At 37.9% G+C, this 20,940-nt stretch overlaps 1 long non-coding RNA gene across 1 annotated transcript; it reads right to left on the bottom strand.

Annotated features, from left to right (window-relative positions):
- Positions 1–17,528: 17,528 nt before the first annotated feature.
- LOC144766944 (uncharacterized) lies at positions 17,529–18,120 on the bottom strand. The gene is made up of 3 exons (XR_013597994.1): positions 17,998–18,120; positions 17,835–17,908; positions 17,529–17,616 (listed from the first exon to the last, which is right to left on the bottom strand). It is a non-coding gene; the product is annotated as an uncharacterized LOC144766944 (long non-coding RNA).
- Positions 18,121–20,940: the final 2,820 nt, after the last annotated feature.

Below are 20,940 nucleotides of genomic sequence, written 5' to 3'. Positions count from 1 at the left end.
CTATCCAGCACTTTCCGCACTGCAGCACTTACCTGGAGTTGGAATAGTAATTAATACCCTTACACTATCCAGCACTTTCCCCACTGCAGCACTTAACTGGAGTTGGAATAGTAATTAATACCCTTACACTATCCAGCACTTTCCCCACTGCAGCACTTACCTGGAGTTGGAATAGTAATTAATACCCTTACACTATCCAGCACTTTCCCCACTGCAGCACTTACTTGGAGTTGGAATAGTAATTAATACCCTTACACTATCCAGCACTTTCTCTACTGCAGCACTTACCTGGTGTTGGAATAGTAAATAATACCCTTACACTATCCAGCACTTTACCTACTGCTGCACTTAACTGGAGTTGGAATAGTAATTAATAACCTCACACTATCCAGCACTTTCCCTACTGCAGCACTTACCTGGAGTTGGAATAGTAAATAATACCCTTACACTATCCAGCACTTTGCCTACTGCTGCACTTAACTGGAGTTGGAATAGTAATTAATAACCTCACACTATCCAGCACTTTCCCTACTGCAGCACTTACCTGGTGTTGGAATAGTAATTAATACACTTACACTATCCAGCACTTTCCCCACTGCTGCACTTAACTGGAGTTGAAATAGTAATTAATACCCTTACACTATCCAGCACTTTGCCTACTGCTGCACTTAACTGGAGTTGGAATAGTAATTAATACCCTTACACTATCCAGCACTTTAACTACAATAGCACTTTAAGAATTGATTTACCTTATTGGTATCTGTTTCTTTGTGATGAAAAATGTACTCAGATTCTGCTTTGGTTTGTTGTTATCTGGTTGGCGGAATATAAGTTGGTTTCTTTTTCTAAAAAAAAGGGAGAGAAATGTTGATGATTATTATTCAGTTATTGCCTTGGTTTTTAAAATATCGTGTCTGTTATTTTGAAAATGAAAAATAATTCTTCTTTGCAATTGTACAATATTTCAATGTATATTTGTGGAAAATTGACATGTTTGCACTATCTGGCACTTTCTCTGATGCAGCACTTACCTCGAGTTGGAATACTAATTAATACCCTTACACTATCCAGCACTTTCCACACTGCAGCACTTAACTGGAGTTGGAATAGTAATTAATACCCTTACACTATCCAGCACTTTCCCTACTGCAGCACTTACTTGGAGTTGGAATAGTAATTAATACCCTTACACTATCCAGCACTTTCCCCACTGCAGCACTTATCTGGAGTTGGAATAGTAATTAATACCCTTACACTATCCAGCACTTTCCCCACTGCAGCACTTACCTGGTGTTGGAATAGTAATTAATAACCTTACACTATCCAGCACTTTCCCTACTGCAGCACTTACTTGGAGTTTGAATAGTAATTAATACCCTTACACTATCCAGCATTTTCCCTACTGCAGCACTTATCTGGAGTTGGAATAGTAATTAATACCCTTACACTATCCAGCACTTTCCCTACTGCAGCACTTACCTGGTGTTGGAATAGTAATTAATACACTTACACTATCCAGCACTTTCCCCACTGCTGCACTTAACTGGAGTTGAAATAGTAATTAATACCCTTACACTATCCAGCACTTTACCTACTGCTGCACTTAACTGGAGTTGGAATAGTAAATAATAACCTCAAACTATCCAGCACTTTCCCTACTGCAGCACTTACCTGGAGTTGGAATAGTAAATAATACCCTTACACTATCCAGCACTTTGCCTACTGCTGCACTTAACTGGAGTTGGAATAGTAATTAATAACCTCACACTATCCAGCACTTTCCCTACTGCAGCACTTACCTGGTGTTGGAATAGTAATTAATACACTTACACTATCCAGCACTTTCCCCACTGCTGCACTTAACGGGAGTTGAAATAGTAATTAATACCCTTACACTATCCAGCACTTTGCCTACTGCTGCACTTAACTGGAGTTGGAATAGTAATTAATACCCTTACAAAATCCAGTACTTTAACTACAATAGCACTTTAAGAATTGATTTACCTTATTGGTATCTGTTTCTTTGTGATGAAAAATGTACTCAGATTCTGCTTTGGTTTGTTGTTATCTGGTTGGCGGAATATAAGTTGGTTTCTTTTTCTAAAAAAAGGGAGAGAAATGTTGATGATTATTATTCAGTTATTGCCTTGGTTTTTAAAATATTGTGTCTGTTATTTTGAAAATGAAAAATAATTCTTCTTTGCAATTGTACAATATTTCAATGTATATTTGTGGAAAATTGACATGTTTGCACTATCTGGCACTTTCTCTGATGCAGCACTTACCTGGAGTTGGAATACTAATTAATACCCTTACACTATCCAGCACTTTCCACACTGCAGCACTTAACTGGAGTTGGAATAGTAATTAATACCCTTACACTATCCAGCACTTTCCCCACTGCAGCACTTACCTGGTGTTGGAATAGTAATTAATACACTTACACTATCCAGCACTTTCCCCACTGCAGCACTTACTTGGAGTTGGAATAGTAAATAATACCCTTACACTATCCAGCACTTTGCCTACTGCTGCACTTAACTGGAGTTGGAATAGTAATTAATAACCTCACACTATCCAGCACTTTCCCTACTGCAGCACTTACCTGGTGTTGGAATAGTAATTAATACACTTACACTATCCAGCACTTTCCCCACTGCTGCACTTAACTGGAGTTGAAATAGTAATTAATACCCTTACATTATCCAGCACTTTCTCTACTGCAGCACTTACCTGGTGTTGGAATAGTAATTAATACCCTTACAAAATCCAGCACTTTAACTACAATAGCACTTTAAGAATTGATTTACCTTATTAGTATCTGTTTCTTTGTGATGAAAAATGTACTCAGATTCTGCTTTGGTTTGTTGTTATCTGGTTGGCGGAATATAAGTTGGTTTCTTTTTCTAAAAAAAAGGAGAGAAATGTTGATGATTATTATTCAGTTATTGCCTTGGTTTTTAAAATATTGTGTCTGTTATTTTGAAAATGAAAAATAATTCTTCTTTGCAATTGTACAATATTTCAATGTATATTTGTGGAAAATTGACATGTTTGCACTATCTGGCACTTTCTCTGATGCAGCACTTACCTGGAGTTGGAATAGTAATTAATACCCTTACACTATCCAGCACTTTCCACACTGCAGCACTTAACTGGAGTTGGAATAGTAATTAATACCCTTACACTATCCAGCACTTTCCCTACTGCAGCACTTACTTGGAGTTGGAATAGTAATTAATACCCTTACACTATCCAGCACTTTCCCCACTGCAGCACTTATCTGGAGTTGGAATAGTAATTAATACCCTTACACTATCCAGCACTTTCCCTACTGCAGCACTTACCTGGTGTTGGAATAGTAATTAATACCCTTACACTATCCAGCACTTTCCCTACTGCAGCACTTACTTGGAGTTGGAATAGTAATTAATACCCTTACACTATCCAGCACTTTCCCTACTGCAGCACTTACTTGGAGTTGGAATAGTAATTAATACCTTTACACTATCCAGCACTTTCCCCACTGCAGCACTTACCTGGTGTTGGAATAGTAATTAATACCCTTACACTATCCAGCACTTTCCCCACTGCAGCACTTACTTGGAGTTGGAATAGTAAATAATACCCTTACACTATCCAGCACTTTGCCTACTGCTGCACTTAACTGGAGTTGGAATAGTAATTAATAACCTCACACTATCCAGCACTTTCCCTACTGCAGCACTTACTTGGAGTTGGAATAGTAATTAATACCCTTACACTATCCAGCACTTTCCCCACTGCAGCACTTATCTGGAGTTGGAATAGTAATTAATACCCTTACACTATCCAGCACTTTGCCTACTGCTGCACTTAACTGGAGTTGGAATAGTAATTAATACCCTTACAAAATCCAGTACTTTAACTACAATAGCACTTTAAGAATTGATTTACCTTATTGGTATCTGTTTCTTTGTGATGAAAAATGTACTCAGATTCTGCTTTGGTTTGTTGTTATCTGGTTGGCGGAATATAAGTTGGTTTCTTTTTCTAAAAAAAGGGAGAGAAATGTTGATGATTATTATTCAGTTATTGCCTTGGTTTTTAAAATATTGTGTCTGTTATTTTGAAAATGAAAAATAATTCTTCTTTGCAATTGTACAATATTTCAATGTATATTTGTGGAAAATTGACATGTTTGCACTATCTGGCACTTTCTCTGATGCAGCACTTACCTGGAGTTGGAATACTAATTAATACCCTTACACTATCCAGCACTTTCCACACTGCAGCACTTAACTGGAGTTGGAATAGTAATTAATACCCTTACACTATCCAACACTTTCCCCACTGCAGCACTTACCTGGTGTTGGAATAGTAATTAATACACTTACACTATCCAGCACTTTCCCCACTGCAGCACTTACTTGGAGTTGGAATAGTAAATAATACCCTTACACTATCCAGCACTTTGCCTACTGCTGCACTTAACTGGAGTTGGAATAGTAATTAATAACCTCACACTATCCAGCACTTTCCCTACTGCAGCACTTACCTGGTGTTGGAATAGTAATTAATACACTTACACTATCCAGCACTTTCCCCACTGCTGCACTTAACTGGAGTTGAAATAGTAATTAATACCCTTACATTATCCAGCACTTTCTCTACTGCAGCACTTACCTGGTGTTGGAATAGTAATTAATACCCTTACAAAATCCAGCACTTTAACTACAATAGCACTTTAAGAATTGATTTACCTTATTAGTATCTGTTTCTTTGTGATGAAAAATGTACTCAGATTCTGCTTTGGTTTGTTGTTATCTGGTTGGCGGAATATAAGTTGGTTTCTTTTTCTAAAAAAAAGGAGAGAAATGTTGATGATTATTATTCAGTTATTGCCTTGGTTTTTAAAATATTGTGTCTGTTATTTTGAAAATGAAAAATAATTCTTCTTTGCAATTGTACAATATTTCAATGTATATTTGTGGAAAATTGACATGTTTGCACTATCTGGCACTTTCTCTGATGCAGCACTTACCTGGAGTTGGAATAGTAATTAATACCCTTACACTATCCAGCACTTTCCACACTGCAGCACTTAACTGGAGTTGGAATAGTAATTAATACCCTTACACTATCCAGCACTTTCCCTACTGCAGCACTTACTTGGAGTTGGAATAGTAATTAATACCCTTACACTATCCAGCACTTTCCCCACTGCAGCACTTATCTGGAGTTGGAATAGTAAATAATACCCTTACACTATCCAGCACTTTCCCTACTGCAGCACTTACCTGGTGTTGGAATAGTAATTAATACCCTTACACTATCCAGCACTTTCCCTACTGCAGCACTTACTTGGAGTTGGAATAGTAATTAATACCCTTACACTATCCAGCACTTTCCCTACTGCAGCACTTACTTGGAGTTGGAATAGTAATTAATACCTTTACACTATCCAGCACTTTCCCCACTGCAGCACTTACCTGGTGTTGGAATAGTAATTAATACCCTTACACTATCCAGCACTTTCCCCACTGCAGCACTTACTTGGAGTTGGAATAGTAAATAATACCCTTACACTATCCAGCACTTTGCCTACTGCTGCACTTAACTGGAGTTGGAATAGTAATTAATAACCTCACACTATCCAGCACTTTCCCTACTGCAGCACTTACCTGGTGTTGGAATAGTAATTAATACACTTACACTATCCAGCACTTTCCCCACTGCTGCACTTAACTGGAGTTGGAATAGTAATTAATACCCTTACACTATCCAGCACTTTCTCTACTGCAGCACTTACCTGGTGTTGGAATAGTAATTAATACCCTTACAAAATCCAGCACTTTAACTACAATAGCACTTTAAGAATTGATTTACCTTATTGGTATCTGGTTTTTTGTGATGAAAAATGTACTCAGATTCTTCTTTGGTTTGTTGTTATCTGGTTGGCGGAATATAAGTTGGTTTCTTTTTCTAAAAAAAGGGAGAGAAATGTTGATGATTATTATTCAGTTATTGCCTTGGTTTTTAAAATATTGTGTCTGTTGTTTTGAAAATGAAAAATAATTCTTCTTTGCAATTGTACAAAATTTCAATGTATATTTGTGGAAAATTGACATGTTTGCACTATCTGGCACTTTCTCTGATGCAGCACTTACCTGGAGTTGGAATAGTAATTAATACCCTTACACTATCCAGCACTTTGCCTACTGCTGCACTTAACTGGAGTTGGAATAGTAATTAATAACCTCACACTATCCAGCACTTTCCCTACTGCAGCACTTACCTGGTGTTGGAATAGTAATTAATACACTTACACTATCCAGCACTTTCCCCACTGCTGCACTTAACTGGAGTTGAAATAGTAATTAATACCCTTACATTATCCAGCACTTTCTCTACTGCAGCACTTACCTGGTGTTGGAATAGTAATTAATACCCTTACAAAATCCAGCACTTTAACTACAATAGCACTTTAAGAATTGATTTACCTTATTAGTATCTGTTTCTTTGTGATGAAAAATGTACTCAGATTCTGCTTTGGTTTGTTGTTATCTGGTTGGCGGAATATAAGTTGGTTTCTTTTTCTAAAAAAAAGGAGAGAAATGTTGATGATTATTATTCAGTTATTGCCTTGGTTTTTAAAATATTGTGTCTGTTATTTTGAAAATGAAAAATAATTCTTCTTTGCAATTGTACAATATTTCAATGTATATTTGTGGAAAATTGACATGTTTGCACTATCTGGCACTTTCTCTGATGCAGCACTTACCTGGAGTTGGAATAGTAATTAATACCCTTACACTATCCAGCACTTTCCACACTGCAGCACTTAACTGGAGTTGGAATAGTAATTAATACCCTTACACTATCCAGCACTTTCCCTACTGCAGCACTTACTTGGAGTTGGAATAGTAATTAATACCCTTACACTATCCAGCACTTTCCCCACTGCAGCACTTATCTGGAGTTGGAATAGTAAATAATACCCTTACACTATCCAGCACTTTCCCTACTGCAGCACTTACCTGGTGTTGGAATAGTAATTAATACCCTTACACTATCCAGCACTTTCCCTACTGCAGCACTTACTTGGAGTTGGAATAGTAATTAATACCCTTACACTATCCAGCACTTTCCCTACTGCAGCACTTACTTGGAGTTGGAATAGTAATTAATACCTTTACACTATCCAGCACTTTCCCCACTGCAGCACTTACCTGGTGTTGGAATAGTAATTAATACCCTTACACTATCCAGCACTTTCCCCACTGCAGCACTTACTTGGAGTTGGAATAGTAAATAATACCCTTACACTATCCAGCACTTTGCCTACTGCTGCACTTAACTGGAGTTGGAATAGTAATTAATAACCTCACACTATCCAGCACTTTCCCTACTGCAGCACTTACCTGGTGTTGGAATAGTAATTAATACACTTACACTATCCAGCACTTTCCCCACTGCTGCACTTAACTGGAGTTGGAATAGTAATTAATACCCTTACACTATCCAGCACTTTCTCTACTGCAGCACTTACCTGGTGTTGGAATAGTAATTAATACCCTTACAAAATCCAGCACTTTAACTACAATAGCACTTTAAGAATTGATTTACCTTATTGGTATCTGGTTTTTTGTGATGAAAAATGTACTCAGATTCTTCTTTGGTTTGTTGTTATCTGGTTGGCGGAATATAAGTTGGTTTCTTTTTCTAAAAAAAGGGAGAGAAATGTTGATGATTATTATTCAGTTATTGCCTTGGTTTTTAAAATATTGTGTCTGTTGTTTTGAAAATGAAAAATAATTCTTCTTTGCAATTGTACAAAATTTCAATGTATATTTGTGGAAAATTGACATGTTTGCACTATCTGGCACTTTCTCTGATGCAGCACTTACCTGGAGTTGGAATAGTAATTAATACCCTTACACTATCCAGCACTTTCCACACTGCAGCACTTAACTGGAGTTGGAATAGTAATTAATACCCTTACACTATCCAGCACTTTCCCTACTGCAGCACTTACTTGGAGTTGGAATAGTAATTAATACCCTTACACTATCCAGCACTTTCCCCACTGCAGCACTTATCTGGAGTTGGAATAGTAATTAATACCCTTACACTATCCAGCACTTTCCCTACTGCAGCACTTACCTGGTGTTGGAATAGTAATTAATACCCTTACACTATCCAGCACTTTCCCCACTGCAGCACTTTCCTGGTGTTGGAATAGTAATTAATACCCTTACACTATCCAGCACTTTCCCCACTGCAGCACTTAACTGGAGTTGGAATAGTAATTAATACCCTTACACTATCCAACACTTTCCCTACTGCAGCACTTACCTGGTGTTGGAATAGTAATTAATACCCTTACACTATCCAGCACTTTCCCCACTGCAGCACTTACTTGGAGTTGGAATAGTAAATAATACCCATACACTATCCAGCACTTTGCCTACTGCTGCACTTAACTGGAGTTGGAATAGTAATTAATAACCTCACACTATCCAGCACTTTCCCTACTGCAGCACTTACCTGGTGTTGGAATAGTAATTAATACACTTACACTATCCAGCACTTTCCCCACTGCTGCACTTAACTGGAGTTGAAATAGTAATTAATACCCTTACACTATCCAGCACTTTCTCTACTGCAGCACTTACCTGGTGTTGGAATAGTAATTAATACCCTTACAAAATCCAGCACTTTAACTACAATAGCACTTTAAGAATTGATTTACCTTATTAGTATCTGGTTTTTTGTGATGAAAAATGTACTCAGATTCTTCTTTGGTTTGTTGTTATCTGGTTGGCGGAATATAAGTTGGTTTCTTTTTCTAAAAAAAGGGAGAGAAATGTTGATGATTATTATTCAGTTATTTCCTTGGTTTTTAAAATATTGTGTCTGTTGTTTTGAAAATGAAAAATAATTCTTCTTTGCAATTGTACAATATTTCAATGTATATTTGTGGAAAATTGACATGTTTGCACTATCTGGCACTTTCTCTGATGCAGCACTTACCTGGAGTTGGAATACTAATTAATACCCTTACACTATCCAGCACTTTCCACACTGCAGCACTTAACTGGAGTTGGAATAGTAATTAATACCCTTACACTATCCAGCACTTTCCCTACTGCAGCACGTACTTGGAGTTGGAATAGTAATTAATACCCTTACACTATCCAGCACTTTCCCCACTGCAGCACTTATCTGGAGTTGGAATAGTAATTAATACCCTTACACTATCCAGCACTTTCCCCACTGCAGCACTTACCTGGTGTTGGAATAGTAATTAATAACCTTACACTATCCAGCACTTTCCCTACTGCAGCACTTACTTGGAGTTGGAATAGTAATTAATACCCTTACACTATCCAGCATTTTCCCTACTGCAGCACTTATCTGGAGTTGGAATAGTAATTAATACCCTTACACTATCCAGCACTTTCCCTACTGCAGCACTTACCTGGTGTTGGAATAGTAATTAATACACTTACACTATCCAGCACTTTCCCCACTGCTGCACTTAACTGGAGTTGAAATAGTAATTAATACCCTTACACTATCCAGCACTTTACCTACTGCTGCACTTAACTGGAGTTGGAATAGTAATTAATAACCTCACACTATCCAGCACTTTCCCTACTGCAGCACTTACCTGGAGTTGGAATAGTAAATAATACCCTTACACTATCCAGCACTTTGCCTACTGCTGCACTTAACTGGAGTTGGAATAGTAATTAATAACCTCACACTATCCAGCACTTTCCCTACTGCAGCACTTACCTGGTGTTGGAATAGTAATTAATACACTTACACTATCCAGCACTTTCCCCACTGCTGCACTTAACTGGAGTTGAAATAGTAATTAATACCCTTACACTATCCAGCACTTTGCCTACTGCTGCACTTAACTGGAGTTGGAATAGTAATTAATACCCTTACAAAATCCAGTACTTTAACTACAATAGCACTTTAAGAATTGATTTACCTTATTGGTATCTGTTTCTTTGTGATGAAAAATGTACTCAGATTCTGCTTTGGTTTGTTGTTATCTGGTTGGCGGAATATAAGTTGGTTTCTTTTTCTAAAAAAAGGGAGAGAAATGTTGATGATTATTATTCAGTTATTGCCTTGGTTTTTAAAATATTGTGTCTGTTATTTTGAAAATGAAAAATAATTCTTCTTTGCAATTGTACAATATTTCAATGTATATTTGTGGAAAATTGACAAGTTTGCACTATCTGGCACTTTCTCTGATGCAGCACTTACCTGGAGTTGGAATACTAATTAATACCCTTACACTATCCAGCACTTTCCACACTGCAGCACTTAACTGGAGTTGGAATAGTAATTAATACCCTTACACTATCCAGCACTTTCCCTACTGCAGCACTTACTTGGAGTTGGAATAGTAATTAATACCCTTACACTATCCAGCACTTTCCCCACTGCAGCACTTATCTGGAGTTGGAATAGTAATTAATACCCTTACACTATCCAGCACTTTCCCCACTGCAGCACTTACCTGGTGTTGGAATAGTAATTAATACCCTTACACTATCCAGCACTTTCCTTACTGCAGCACTTACTTGGAGTTGGAATAGTAATTAATACCCTTACACTATCCAGCACTTTCCCTACTGCAACACTTATCTGGAGTTGGAATAGTAATTAATACCCTTACACTATCCAGCACTTTCCCTACTGCAGCACTTACCTGGTGTTGGAATAGTAATTAATACACTTACACTATCCAGCACTTTCCCCACTGCTGCACTTAACTGGAGTTGAAATAGTAATTAATACCCTTACATTATCCAGCACTTTCCCCACTGCAGCACTTACCTGGTGTTGGAATAGTAATTAATACACTTACACTATCCAGCACTTTCCCCACTGCAGCACTTACTTGGAGTTGGAATAGTAAATAATACCCTTACACTATCCAGCACTTTGCCTACTGCTGCACTTAACTGGAGTTTGAATAGTAATTAATAACCTCACACTATCCAGCACTTTCCCTACTGCAGCACTTACCTGGTGTTGGAATAGTAATTAATACACTTACACTATCCAGCACTTTCCCCACTTCTGCACTTAACTGGAGTTGAAATAGTAATTAATACCCTTACATTATCCAGCACTTTCTCTACTGCAGCACTTACCTGGTGTTGGAATAGTAATTAATACCCTTACAAAATCCAGCACTTTAACTACAATAGCACTTTAAGAATTGATTTACCTTATTAGTATCTGTTTCTTTGTGATGAAAAATGTACTCAGATTCTGCTTTGGTTTGTTGTTATCTGGTTGGCGGAATATAAGTTGGTTTCTTTTTCTAAAAAAAAGGAGAGAAATGTTGATGATTATTATTCAGTTATTGCCTTGGTTTTTAAAATATTGTGTCTGTTATTTTGAAAATGAAAAATAATTCTTCTTTGCAATTGTACAATATGTCAATGTGTATTTGTGGAAAATTGACATGTTTGCACTATCTGGCACTTTCTCTGATGCAGCACTTACCTGGAGTTGGAATAGTAATTAATACCCTTACACTATCCAGCACTTTCCACACTGCAGCACTTAACTGGAGTTAGAATAGTAATTAATACCCTTACACTATCCAGCACTTTCCCTACTGCAGCACTTACTTGGAGTTGGAATAGTAATTAATACCCTTACACTATCCAGCACTTTCCCCACTGCAGCACTTATCTGGAGTTGGAATAGTAATTAATACCCTTACACTATCCAGCACTTTCCCTACTGCAGCACTTACCTGGTGTTGGAATAGTAATTAATACCCTTACACTATCCAGCACTTTCCCTACTGCAGCACTTACTTGGAGTTGGAATAGTAATTAATACCCTTACACTATCCAGCACTTTCCCTACTGCAGCACTTACTTGGAGTTGGAATAGTAATTAATACCTTTACACTATCCAGCACTTTCCCCACTGCAGCACTTACCTGGTGTTGGAATAGTAATTAATACCCTTACACTATCCAGCACTTTCCCCACTGCAGCACTTACTTGGAGTTGGAATAGTAAATAATACCCTTACACTATCCAGCACTTTGCCTACTGCTGCACTTAACTGGAGTTGGAATAGTAATTAATAACCTCACACTATCCAGCACTTTCCCTACTGCAGCACTTACCTGGTGTTGGAATAGTAATTAATACACTTACACTATCCAGCACTTTCCCCACTGCTGCACTTAACTGGAGTTGGAATAGTAATTAATACCCTTACACTATCCAGCACTTTCTCTACTGCAGCACTTACCTGGTGTTGGAATAGTAATTAATACCCTTACAAAATCCAGCACTTTAACTACAATAGCACTTTAAGAATTGATTTACCTTATTGGTATCTGGTTTTTTGTGATGAAAAATGTACTCAGATTCTTCTTTGGTTTGTTGTTATCTGGTTGGCGGAATATAAGTTGGTTTCTTTTTCTAAAAAAAGGGAGAGAAATGTTGATGATTATTATTCAGTTATTGCCTTGGTTTTTAAAATATTGTGTCTGTTGTTTTGAAAATGAAAAATAATTCTTCTTTGCAATTGTACAAAATTTCAATGTATATTTGTGGAAAATTGACATGTTTGCACTATCTGGCACTTTCTCTGATGCAGCACTTACCTGGAGTTGGAATAGTAATTAATACCCTTACACTATCCAGCACTTTCCACACTGCAGCACTTAACTGGAGTTGGAATAGTAATTAATACCCTTACACTATCCAGCACTTTCCCTACTGCAGCACTTACTTGGAGTTGGAATAGTAATTAATACCCTTACACTATCCAGCACTTTCCCCACTGCAGCACTTATCTGGAGTTGGAATAGTAATTAATACCCTTACACTATCCAGCACTTTCCCTACTGCAGCACTTACCTGGTGTTGGAATAGTAATTAATACCCTTACACTATCCAGCACTTTCCCCACTGCAGCACTTACCTGGTGTTGGAATAGTAATTAATACCCTTACACTATCCAACACTTTCCCTACTGCAGCACTTACCTGGTGTTGGAATAGTAATTAATACCCTTACACTATCCAGCACTTTCCCCACTGCAGCACTTACTTGGAGTTGGAATAGTAAATAATACCCATACACTATCCAGCACTTTGCCTACTGCTGCACTTAACTGGAGTTGGAATAGTAATTAATAACCTCACACTATCCAGCACTTTCCCTACTGCAGCACTTACCTGGTGTTGGAATAGTAATTAATACACTTACACTATCCAGCACTTTCCCCACTGCTGCACTTAACTGGAGTTGAAATAGTAATTAATACCCTTACACTATCCAGCACTTTCTCTACTGCAGCACTTACCTGGTGTTGGAATAGTAATTAATACCCTTACAAAATCCAGCACTTTAACTACAATAGCACTTTAAGAATTGATTTACCTTATTAGTATCTGGTTTTTTGTGATGAAAAATGTACTCAGATTCTTCTTTGGTTTGTTGTTATCTGGTTGGCGGAATATAAGTTGGTTTCTTTTTCTAAAAAAAGGGAGAGAAATGTTGATGATTATTATTCAGTTATTGCCTTGGTTTTTAAAATATTGTGTCTGTTGTTTTGAAAATGAAAAATAATTCTTCTTTGCAATTGTACAATATTTCAATGTATATTTGTGGAAAATTGACATGTTTGCACTATTTGGCACTTTCCCTGATGCAGCACTTACCTGGAGTTGGAATAGTAATTAATACCCTTACACTATCCAGCACTTTACCTACTCCAGCACTTACCTGGTGTTGGAATAGTAATTAATACCCTTACACTATCCAGCACTTTCACTACTGCAGCACTTATCTGGAGTTGGATTAGTAATTAATACCCTTACACTATCCAGCACTTTCCCTACTGCAGCACTTACCTGGTGTTGGAATAGTAATTAATACCCTTACACTATCCAGCACTTACCCTACTGCAGCACTTACCTGGAATTGGAATATTAAATAATACCCTTACACTATCCAGCACTTTGCCTACTGCTGCACTTAACTGGAGTTGGAATAGTAATTAATAACCTCACACTATCCAGCACTTTCCCTACTGCAGCACTTACCTGGTGTTGGAATAGTAATTAATACACGTACACTATCCAGCACTTTCCCCACTGCTGCACTTAACTGGAGTTGAAATAGTAATTAATACCCTTACATTATCCAGCACTTTCTCTACTGCAGCACTTACCTGGTGTTGGAATAGTAATTAATACCCTTACAAAATCCAGCACTTTAACTACAATAGCACTTTAAGAATTGATTTACCTTATTAGTATCTGTTTCTTTGTGATGAAAAATGTACTCAGATTCTTCTTTGGTTTGTTGTTATCTGGTTGGCGGAATATAAGTTGGTTTCTTTTTCTAAAATAAGTGAGAGAAATGTTGATGAATATTATTCAGTTATTGCCTTGGTTTTTAAAATATTGTGTCTGTTATTTTGAAACGGAAAAATAATTATTGTTTGCAAATGTATAACATACATAGAACAGGTACTGCACAGGCATCAGCAGTGCAAACTCCCCTCACACACGGAGCAGCTACAGCACAGGTAGCAGCAGTGCAAGCTTCCCTCACACACGGAGCAGGTACAGCATACGCAACAGCAGTGCAAGCTTCCCTTACACACAGAGCAGGTACAGCACAGGGAACAGCAGTGCAAGCTTCCTTAACACATAGACCAGGTACATCACAGACAGCAGCAATGCAAGTTTCCATTACACATAGAACAGGTACAGCACAGGCAACAGCAGTGCAAGCCTCCCTCATATACAGAGCAGGTACAGCACACACAGCAGCAGTGCAAGCTTCCCTCACACACGGAGCAGGTACAGTATAGGGAAGAGTAGTGCAAGCTTCCTTCACACATATAAAAAGGAACAGCACAGGCAACAGCAGTGCAAGCTTCCTTCACACATAGAACAGGTATATCACAGGCAGCAGCAGTGCAAGCTTCCTTTACACATAGAACAGGTACAGCACAGGCAACAGTAGTGCAAGCTTCCCTCATACACAGAGCAGGTACAGCACACACAGCAGCAGTGCAAGCTTCCCTCACACACGGAGCAGGTACAGCATAGGGAACAGTAGTGCAAGCTTCTCTCACGCATGGATCAGAAACAGTACAGGTAGCAACAGTGCAAGCTTCCTACACACATAGAATAGGTACAGCACAGGTAGCAACAGTGCGAGCTTATCTCACGCATAAATAAGATATAGTACAGTCAGAAACAGAGTAAGCTTACAACACACATAGAATCGGTACAGCGCAGGCAGCATCATTGCAAGCTTCTCTCACGCATGGAGCAGGTACAGCACAGTCAGTAACAGTGTAAGCTTCCAACACACATAGGATAGGTACAGCACAGGTAGCAACAGTGCAAGTTTCTTTCACGCATGGAGCAGGTACAGCACCAAAATATGCATATACCACTTATACTACATTTTTGTACTTTATTAATACGCTATTAATAATTCTGTTTACTCAAATTTTATTAAACATTAGTACAATAACATATTTTTATTTTTACCTTATAAGGTGAAGACCTTGAGAAAGTCGATGTTTGAAAAAACGTATATTTTCGGTCAAATATTGTACCTGAATAAAATTTGAAAAATATTTTAATTAATAATTTTATTTGCATTTTACAACATCAGAAAATATGTATAATAATATTTATTTTTTACCTCGTAATTTTTTAAAACAGTTTGGTAGCTGTAATTCTTTGCGTCACTGTTATCAGTTGTTCTATTAATGGGAAAAATAAAGTGTGAGGAAAAATGTTTGAACTTAAATAAATAATATTAATTTTGAGTAATTTAATTAATTATTTTATTGGATAGTTTTATATCATTTCCTTAAATATCTAGTAATTCAAAAAATAATAAATAATTTAATTATTTAATTTTACGCTTTAATTAATTATATATATATATATATATATATATATATATATATATATATATATATATATATATATATATATATATATATTACCTACTGGCGGTCGCCAGTAGGTATATATAGTTAGGATTTTTTCTCTATGGGTTTTTTGAAAATTCTATGTCTAATAACTTTGGCGTTTGTGGACGGAATCGGCTGAAATTTTCAGGAAAATGGCACATTTTGTTTCTGAGCAGCCCTTGGAAATTTGGGGGGGGTTCGTCCAGTGGGGGCCGAGAAAAAAGGGGGGTCCCAAAACGTGTTTTTAACATTGAGTTTTCCATAGGGCGGTTGGCCTCACTTTTAGCCCGAACGGCTGAATGGATTTGCACGAAACTTGGCAAAATTGTAGGGACTGGTAGCCCGATGTGCCTTTTGTAGGTCTCAATATATGTGCTCCAGTGGATTTGGAGAAATTAACGTTTAAAAAAAGATATATATCTGTAACAGCGGACCGGTTAGCGCTCTGGTTCGCGGACTTTTCGCGCAACGGAGCTTTGTGAAGCGAAGCTGATTGGTTCTCCGGCGTCTGTCAACATTCCAAACAGTCCTTTGTTTGATTTTCTATGGGGGCGCACCAAGAAGGAAGTCCAGAAATGTAGTCACTTGTATAAGTAGAAAAGTTCTTTATTTATTTTTGTCCATCCTTTTAAAAACAATCAAGCACTTTACAAACAAGTCAGCCAACGCGTTTCACTCCCTACCAGGGAGTTTCTTCAGGGCTGAAAATCAAAATAAAAAAAACTTTCATGAGTTTTGTATTTCATAAATCCTATACCTAAACACAGTTCATCATATACATTTAGTATTCACTTTAAGTTAAAAAACATGTTACAGATAATAACTCTCACCACAAAGGAGAACATAGTACCCAATATGAGAAAGACAACTAAAGCCACGGTACAGTGTAACATAATCCCAATGTTAGAGTTACAACTTATTCTTGCATAGTACCTTCTCATTTCCTAATCATGTATTTTCCAAAACATTTTTAACGGAGTCTTCTATCGCACAAGTAATCAAAGATCCTGTACATATGATCATTGTAAAACATGCCAAAGACCCCTGGGTAGGACCCTATTCTAAACTGTGTGGCCCTGGAAGGGGGAAAAAGAGCAGGATACACAGCAACACAGAAAAGAACAAGGGGATGAACAGATATTTGTTAAATCTTACAGAAAAAGATACTTATACACCTTTACAGTCTAATATATTCCGAGACAATTTGTAATTTCTGAGGTTAGCTCAGTTAAACATCTAGTGACTGCGTCATTGATTGCAAAAGTCACAGGCAATGATAAAAACCAACAAGCACCAATAAAACAGACATTGCAATAAGGAAATACGGATTTAAGGTAAGTGCAGCAGAGAAATAAGTTGAACAAAAAGGGTGGGTAAGAGAAAAACAAATAATAATACCTCAAGCACGAGTGGAAACAATATTTGTTCAAACTAGACCATCCCTAGTTATAGTGATACTTAACAGAGATGTCTACCCAATCCAGACCTTATCATTCATCTGAAAATGATACCATGTATGTGACTAAGCTTACCAACTAAAGTTTTCACCGGAAACGTAGGTATTGACCCTTCAGATATATAGATCCCGTTAGTATTTCTTGTTCCTGATCGTTGGATTATCTAAAGATAATGAAGAAATCATGCCATGTCCGTCAGTAAATCTGCAAGTCTTTAGTGGTTTGAAGTTACAGACAATACCTATTCTATCTATATGGTCTTAAACTATTGGACAGCTTGAAAAAGGGGGGTTTTCCAGAGACATAAGTTATCGTCTAAACGTTGATAAGGTTTCACAGTGTACATGATTCAAATGTTCGCCTATCGCCTGTTATACTAACCTCCTTATCCTTGTAATTGATTGTAGGTGTATTCGAACGTATTCTATTTAGATTTCTAAAGGTCCTGGAATGACCTATATGTGAATAGGAGGGGAAGAAGTTGTCATATCCCTCAGAATTACACATACTTCCCAGAAGTAAATAGAAGTAGCCTCATGCATACCTGATGGCGGGGACAAATATATTAACCCCTGTTGTTGACGTTTCACGTTCCGGTATAGAGAATAATGGCAAGGGAAGCCTGATCACTTCCTCCTCCCACAGAAATTTGTAGGTTCCACTGTAGCGAACCTAGTTTGAAAAAACAGACTAACTGAGTAGAAGGTCCCAAAATTTGTTACTGGATAAAATGTACATAAGAATTATTAATAAAAGTTACTAAAGGTGTATGGTATCAATGAGCCTCCTTGTACTGGAGACATATAGAGAAAAACGATCATTTAACAATTTAAATGTCATACATATTTTCAGACTCCAACTCCCAGTATTCTTAGCGACTGGTGTTCAAGTGCAATTGTCACATGATTCAATCCAATCCAAAAAGTATTACAAGCTCTCTACCATATTTTGAGTTGTAGGCGACATTCATATAATGGTGTCACGTTGCTCCCAGAGTTAGTAATTCCCGGTTGAGCACCAATTAGAGCATTTCGCCATCGACCACAAATCAGCATTACCCTATTCTTAAATAGCGGGCTGTTCGTATGAGCGCGCCACATAAAGCACTCCACCCTCACCCCGAATTTCTCACACTGATACATGGGTGCTGTTTAGCGTGTCCGGGAGATAACAGAAGCAGAAAGCCAAATAAAATAAAAAAGCTTCACAGGATTCCCACCCAATACGCACTGACTTGGGTCCTCAAAGTAAGGGATACCGTATTTTAGCCCCAAGATACAGACCCAACCCAGATCCTTACCTGTAGTAGTATCTTCGGTCGTCTCACCGCAACGGCATGGATGGTTCCTGATTAGGACCGCCATGTCTGTTGGCCCCTTATATCCACACGCATCAAGCATCAATTGGGACCGGCCCAACCCCCTATGCGTACGAAGCCAGTTACGGACAGAGGGCGTTCTAGCATAGACGCCATGTTTGAATGGACTAAGTGCCCCGCAAACGGCATTTAAAACATACCATAACTGGGCCGCCGGTTATGGGTTGGTTATGATACCTTTGCAAAACAATTATCTTATCGTTGGGTTTGTCCTAAACTGTTCGGTTTAGTTCCTTAGCAAAGAAAAAATTATATATATGTAAGAGACCATCAGGTGGGTCCCCAAAAAAGGCGCCATATTTGAATGGTTATATTTGTGCGAATTCCCTGAATACGTGGGGTTCAATAAGGGGCGTCCTGCTTAAATCATATCGATATGTAACGAAAGCAGTATAGAACTTGATTATTCCTTTGAGATCTCACTGTCTATTTGTTTTGTTAATTTTATTAACAAGTATTATTCATTCATCATGTGCCTTGTCTAGAACCGACAGTACAGTCCCTATTTGAGCACCATATCCAGGTGACTGTGTTATATTTGACATTAGTCATAAAGATAGCTCAATTCGCGGTGTCAATTAGTTTTGTATAAGTACATTATAAGTGTATTATGTTTGTACCGATATCGCACCCTACCCCTATCATAGCGGTTCGTTTAATGAAGTAGTTCAGTCGAGATCTTATTTTATAGTTAAAGATCAATGGCTAGGCTCCAAAAACGGGTCGAGAATTGATGCCAGTATAGCCTCATACCCCTATGTTAGCCGTGAGGATGTGTGCCATGTACCACATGCATCTGATTAGGCCAGTTCATCCTAGTCCTTATTTCGGATTTATTTCCGGAACGGGTGGTCATGTCAATATACTACTCCTCGGTTGTAAGTAAAAGGATGCGTAAGTTAGCCATAAAAGAATAGAAAAGGCTATAGCGGAAAGCTGCTATCAGGTTACCTATCTTCAGTTAGCATTACAAGTATTCTAGTATGGCCAACCAGATTGCCAGTCCTCTGTTAACAGATAAAAGGATAGAAAAAGTATCTGAAAAAGAAGAAGTATCTGAAAAAGGAAAGGAGAAATCGAGATAGCAGGTTGTGGACCTCATGTACCACCACAATATCAAACTTAGGTTATAACTCCCACATCTTTTTTGAATGTCACATTTCTTTCCCACCCAGTTTGAACATTGTACATGGGATTCACTTGCTGAACACCCTTTGAGTAAGAAATGTAGTATCCCTCACATCATGAATCTTCTTACTCTAGTGCTACATATGCTCTTCAATTTATGTCAGGAAGTGATGCATCTCATCATCCACATTCATTCCGTACTTGATGCACTGTAATTTACAAATCCATTTTGCCTCCCGCTGTCTCAACAAGAGTTCACGATCCCCCCCTCTAACGGGCTGCTGTATTTGTTCCAAAGCATGGAACCAGAATTCTGGCTTTCCACCATGTTTTTCCAAGAAATGTTTGCTATGAGCATATTTTAAATCTCTATTCAGGATAGCTCTCCTGTGTTCCTGAATTCTTACCCTTAGATTACGTTTTGAGCTACCCACATATATTAGTCCACAGGTGCAACCCAATATGTATACCACATAGGTAGTTGCACAATTTATGAAGGATAGAAAATCATAATCCTGCGAGCCATTATATGCAAATTTCTTGATTTTGTCCCTGCCATATTCACAAACGTTGCAGTCCCTACATACAAAAAAGCCCTTTGGTTTTGGTGGCAACCAATTCAAACTGCTGTCTTTTTCTTTTTCGGTTTTGAAGTAGCTGGGGCATAAATCATTGCGCAAGGTCCTACCTCTCCGATACGTCACAGACGGATTGGCCATTAGGTGGGGTTGTAATCCTGGAACCTCCTTCAGGAGATGCCAGTTATTTTTCAAGATTTTAAAAATATCACTGTTGTATCTGGTGTATTTCGTTATGAATCTCACGTTTGTATTCCTTGGTCTCTTTTCTCTACGTGATTTTGTCACAAGCGTCATGTCCCTACGGAGTTTGCGTGTCCTATTCTCAGCCTTACAAATGATGTCCTTATTGTACCCTCTAGTCTCAAATCTGTTTTTGAGTTCCTGTAGGTTAGCATCAAAC

This window comes from Lissotriton helveticus, chromosome 7, assembly GCF_964261635.1.
Source record: "Lissotriton helveticus chromosome 7, aLisHel1.1, whole genome shotgun sequence".
Classification (NCBI taxonomy): domain Eukaryota; kingdom Metazoa; phylum Chordata; class Amphibia; order Caudata; family Salamandridae; genus Lissotriton; species Lissotriton helveticus.
This window is presented reverse-complemented; position numbering and strand designations above follow the sequence as displayed.